At 49.0% G+C, this 6,000-nt stretch overlaps 1 protein-coding gene across 3 annotated transcripts in view; it reads right to left on the reverse strand.

The window, feature by feature from the left end:
* Positions 1-3,926, reverse strand: part of MTUS2 (microtubule associated tumor suppressor candidate 2) — a 270,353-nt gene extending 266,427 nt beyond the window's left edge. For 2 of the 3 annotated variants that reach the window (XM_417117.7, XM_040703883.2), the window contains exon 1: positions 3,888-3,926. The gene's annotated coding sequence lies outside the window, so the exon portion shown is untranslated. Of the gene's footprint in view, positions 1-3,803 lie in introns of all 3 variants that reach the window. The other variant, XM_046909909.1, reaches the window with a different exon arrangement.
* Positions 3,927-6,000: the final 2,074 nt, after the last annotated feature.

A 6,000-nucleotide genomic window follows, 5' to 3' on the forward strand; every position in this document is an offset into this window, starting at 1 on the left:
TCAGACTTGGAAACGTTTAATACAAAGCCTTATATCCCCATCAATCTATTTCTTCAATAACAAGAATGTACCCTGCAGCATAGAATTACACTGCTTAGGAGTTACTCAGTCCCTCTGATTTTTTTCTGTAGTATAAGCTTGGGAATTATTATGAGAATTGCCTTGGAGTGACAAATCTCAGGTGGCTTAAAGGAATGCGTTCCAGGTACCCCATGCAAAACTTGGCAGAGACAATACATGCCAGAGGGAGCACTGCTGGAGCATCCCTGTTCAAGCTATCCTTGCCTGCCAGAGTGCTCTTGGGCAGCCTTAGTGCTTTACCATAACTTAGAGCAGCCCGTAGGGATAATAAACACAGAAGCCAACTCCTTTAAAATGAGCCATCAAACAGTTAAAATTCAAAAAGTGAAACTTAATAGAGAAGCTAATTAGCCCAGCATGTGCTTTGGATGCTTTTGTTTGTTTTTTTAACTATGATTTCAAGGGGAAGTCATTCTCCTGTAAGTGTTTGGTGATTGCATCCATGAAGTGAAACTCACAGCTGTGCAAAGAAATAGCACAAGTAATGCCTTTCTTCCAGCTCCACATCCCATACAAGAGTTGTTCCAAAGAAGTTTATCTCTGGGCAGAACAGCCTGGAGGCTCACATATGTAGCAGCAACCTGAGTTATCATCTTATAAATGTAGGGGTCACAATTGCACCCTGGGAGGGCAACCCAAGGAACTGCCAGCTGATGCTTTTTCTGGTTTTAAGGATTGCATAAAAATCACTGATCTGTAAGTGATGCCACAAATAGCAAAGCCTGGGAACTGCTGCTGCACCAGATGCTTCTGAGGATTAACTCATTTGCAGAGGGTTTTGATGCGGGTATCTCCACTGGAATAAAATGGGTTTCTCCATCCATAACCCCTGAACAGCCAGCAGACTGCTCCTGATGTCTAGAGAGAAACCTAAAGCAGTCTTAAACTCAGTGAAGTTACACAGGACCTTGGATCTGCTTATCCCCCAGCCAGTGGCCTATGGAGGCCACTTTCTGTACTGCAAAACACCTTTAGACATCACCCACAAGAACAGACATAGTTTTTCCTTCACCAAAAAACAGTTCCTGCCCTGCCATGTGAAGACTCACTTGCAGAGGAGCTGTGAATCCGTGTGCTTAACTACCAGCTTTATAGCCACCTAACTCAAACAGTTCATTAAAGAAAATACTAATGTGACAGCTTAAAGCCTTTCACACACACCCTTGTACTCAAGGACTGTTTTTCAGGAGTCTTGAATATTTTTCAGACACACCTTCTGGCTACAAGATAGTAACCTGGTTCTGTATCACAGTGAACTAAGACAGGACAGATCTTTAGTTGTTCCTCACTGGGAAACCCAGAAGAGTTGATGATACCCATGGAGTGGCAATGGACAGAACAACTAAGCAGGCTTCTGGAGTGCAATGCATCAAAGGCATACTGAGCCACAGAAGGATTGCATTGGAATAAGTTACATGAAAATGCACCAGAATTACTTTCCTGAAGACACACCACTCTGACAGGTCTGCATTTGCAATACCAAGCTCAGTACTAAACCATTACACAACAAGCTTCATTGCTTGCTACTTTCTGCTTTCAGCTACTTATGAGTTCAACAATACTGAGCATTCTGTAGTCAGTTAACATTGCACTTAAGCAAGAGCAGAATAACTATAAATAACAAGCTAAAACAGTCCTTCTGTTGGGAAAGCATTTGCTCAATGTGCTTCAGTAGTCTTTTTAGCAAACCTCAGCATCCAGCTGGTGGCACAGGGGGAGACATCCTCTTGCACTGCTTGTTGCTGGCCTTTCACCATATTACCGAGATAATCATCATTATGCCTTGATTTTTTTTTCTCCTTCAGAGCGTTCAATCAACTATTAAACCAATCATAACATACAAGTCTCTACTATTTTGTGCTTCACTTCTACCACTGTATGACTCTCCACAGAGCACATTTGGAGCCTGCAATTCAGCGTGCAGTTCTGTCCCGCTATGATTGCGGGTGCTTCCACCAGGAACTTTGGAAAGTACAGCTGAAATGAGTTCGGCAGTGAAGGAGTGCTGCTTCTCACTGGGTGCTGAATCCCCTGCCCTGCCTCAGATGCACTGCTGTGCTTCACAGATGTAGAGAACTGCAAGTCTGCAATAGATGTGCTGCTAGCTCTTCTCTCCAGTACCTTGCTAAATAGACAGCATTGCTTACTACATCCTAGTACAGTCTGCATAGATACACACACTGTGGAGATGCAAGACAGAAGTTTTAAGCCACCTTCTTAATAGTCGCTATCACAACAGACAGCACCTTACCTTTACTTTATCTTTACCATAGGAGAAGCTTCGCTGAAAAGGTAAATAGTTTTTCTCCTATTGGAGCAAACTTTTACCTGCTATTTGCTACATGAGCAGCCAAATAACTACTCCCATCCCTAAAGAAAGAAATGAAGCAAGACCTGGGCTCATATCAGCAACTGCTTCAAAATTAGCCCCATGTATACAGCCTTGGAGAGCTTTTCCCAGCACCCCCAGTCTCAGGTACTGATTTCCAATCTCACAGTGCATTGCTCCAAGGATCACCTACAAAATCCCCCTTTTGTATGTCAAGACATGACTCTATTCTGCTGATAAATAAAGCAAAGGAGTGAGAAGTTAATCCTCATCTTCGTACACGCAGCTCACTGCTACAGCTCTCCCACAGCACAGGCTGTGCTGTTCCCCACAGCAGATTGCAGAGATAGAAAGAGACAAGTAGTCGGGTATATTTAATTGCATTGGAAAACAGCAGACTGGCTGAGAGTTTGTGTAGCAGGAGATACGGAAAAGCCCACACCCCTGCTTCCAACTGGAGGCGAGGAACAATAAAACCCACAGCCTCTACACAGAGCATACAGAGCACAAAACAATCCCTGGATGAAATCATGCAAATCAGAACAAGGCATTTATGCATCGTGTCACCTCCAGTTCAGCTGCTACCAAGTGCCTCCTCAGCTCAGCCATCAGTGCAAAGTTATACCCTGGATGCCAACACTCGGCATTTAATTATCATGCTACCGATACCTTAATATCAGTAAATATTTCTAACGCCTCACTTGCTGGAAAATAACTTCTGTTTTATTTTAACCTTTGGAGTTCAATGCAGTGATAAAGCCAGGGCTCCTGCTGCTTGCTCTCTCCACACCCGTAGCACTTGAGGGCAGCAGGTCCCTCCCGGAGGCGCTCCGGGCTGCCCCGAGGCAGGGCACGGAGAGCAGCACTGCCTTCAGGGGCCGCACAGGGACAGGGAGGGGAGGCAGGGGAAGAGAAGCGGCGAAGAGGAGTGAAAGGTGATGAGAGCAGCCCGAGCAGGTGGCAGCTACCAGCCCAGCTGGAGAGCTCTCCAAGTACAAGTGTTCATGTGAGCACTGCGTTGAGCTTTAAAGATTTACCTCCCCCTTCCCACAGAAGGGAAACACCAGCTTGCAACTGACAGAGGCTGCTTCGTTACCCTGCATCATAGTTAAGACGACGAAGATGCTGTTCAGTGCCCCGGGAGGGCGGCAGCACCCACAGCTCCAGCAGCACACAGCAGTGTGTCTCCCGAACGCGACCCTTGGCTGTGCTCCCGGCTCGCACGCACCGCACGGCCAGCGACGCCTCAAGCCCCTCCTTTCCGAGCACCCTCCAAACTTTTGGCCGAGAAGCTGTGACAACGTACATTACCGATGGCAGCAAGCTGCACTCCGCTGTTCCACCGCCCGCCCACACCGCAGCACCTCCAGCCCCCCCAGCACCCGCTCCGCACCTCCCGGCGCTTTTTATGGGCTCCCCGGCCGCGCGCCTCCACAGCACCGACCGCCACCGACCCCGCGCAAGGCGCACAGCTCACCTGCCGCCCACCGCTACCACCTCCTCCCGCCGGCAGGACGAAGCGGTACGGCGCGGCGGCCGCCGGTTATATAGCGGCGGGGGCGCAGCCGCTGAGCCGAGCCGCTCCGAGCCGAACCGCAGCGCCCCCTGCCGCCCGCGGCCCGCAACACCGCCCCGGGGCCTCCCCGCGGGGCTCCGAGTCCCACCGAGGATAAGGTTCAGTAGGGGAAGGTCCCGGTTAACTTAGTTAATTTCCTTTCACGACAAGGTCACCCAATTAGTTGACCAAGGGAAGCCAGCTGATGCTATCTTTCTGGATTTCAGTAAGGATTTCAATGATGTTTCTCACAGGATCCTTTGGGACAAAATGGCCAATGTACAGCTAGGTAAAAGCACTGTGTGATGGGCAAACAATTGGCTGACAGGTCAGGCCCAAAGGGTTATAGTAAATAAACGTTATATGAAGGACATCAAGCTATTAGAGAGTGTCCAAAGGAGGGATACATGGATGAGGAAGGGTGTGGAAGGCGAGGTGTGTGAGGAGCGGCTGAGGCCTTTGGTGTGCTCAGCCCAGAGCAGAGCAGGCTGAGGGGAGGCCTGATGGCGGCTGCAGCTCCTCACAGGGAGCGGAGGGGCAGCGCTGAGCTCTGCTCTCTGTGACAGCGACAGGGCCCGAGGGAACGGCATGGAGCTGCGTCAGGGGAGGGGCGGCCGGGGGTGAGGGAAAGGGTCTGAGCCAGAGGGCGGTGGGCATGGAACAGCCTGCCCAGGACAGTGGGCATGGGCTGAGTGCTGGGGCTCAGGGAGTGTTTGGACAGCGCTGTCAGACATTGGGACTGGATTTGGGGTGGTGTTGTGTGGATCCAGGGGTTGGACTCAGTGATCCTTGCGGGTCCCTTCCAACTCAGAATATTCTATGATTCTATGATATATCCTTATTTCCAGGAATGCAGTAACTTCCATATTTCTGCCTGTGCTCAGACACACTGTGCTTGCATCTGTCTGCAGTCTGAAGTGCCAAGCACCATCTCTGTGGCACCATCAGTCTCTTGTCCTTAAAGGACCTTCCTTTAAGGCTTCTCTTCCCTGCAGAAAAAGGAGATGCATCCCCTATTCCACACCACCACCACACCAGACCGAATGACAAGCATGAGTTAAAAAGACAGCAGAGACGTGGTGATGTGCTGGGAGCATCCCTCCAGCCAGTACCAAGGGCTCTTACAAGACCAACATTAGCATGTTTGTCTGTGATGGTTTGAGTATAGAGAGGTCTCACTGCTGCTGTTTCCCTCTTGTTTTCTCCAGCTGAGCAGATGCCTTGTTGCTCCCTTTGCGCCTGCCCTCTGCTGTGCTGGGGCTGGTACATCAGCCCCTCTGAGTCCCCAGTACTGCAGTTACTGATTTGCAGTGAGCACTGATGCTTCTTGTCACGTCCAAAGTCATCACCAGGAGCCCCTTGGTGATGGGGCTTACAGGGAATGTAGGTTTTGCTACACTCCTGCACTAGAGCTTGGAAGGATCCACTGGCAGTATTAAAACAGCACAATAACTGAGAAAGCCCAAATTCACACACTGTATTAATCAAACTTCCAAGACCTATTCTATGGAAAAACAAACCCACACTGGCATTGAGTTTCTCCATTCAGTAACTGTTTTAGCAAACATTTATCACGCCTTGACTTCTGATTGAACTCTCAAAGATAATTCATGTTATTATCTCACCAAATTAAAAGCTACTTAGCTGCAGAACGGGGGCTCCACTTCAGTTCTAGATTCCGTGCAGAGGTGAAATTATCTGTGGTAGATAATTCACATAAGTGTGTTTTTCATGAACATCCAGAAGAGAGATGAGCAGCCCGTACAAATGAACAGTGAAATATTTCTTGACTGCAACAAACAACAAAATGTTGCAAAAGAAAGTGATGAGAAGCTGAAACAGCAGTGACTTCAACAAACGTGGGCAGAGAGCTTCCAGCACAGTTTCAAGCTGAAATGACTGTTGCTGGGGTTTGGGAACACACTGCTGCAGCTGCAAAGAGGTGGCAGGAGAGCCTCATACATAAATCTGGAATCACAGCGAGGAGCCCAGAGCAGGTGGTGACTGAGTACGGTGTGATCAGGGCTGGGTACAG

The sequence above is a fragment of the Gallus gallus genome, chromosome 1 (genome assembly GCF_016699485.2).
Source record: "Gallus gallus isolate bGalGal1 chromosome 1, bGalGal1.mat.broiler.GRCg7b, whole genome shotgun sequence".
Lineage (NCBI taxonomy): Eukaryota > Metazoa > Chordata > Aves > Galliformes > Phasianidae > Gallus > Gallus gallus.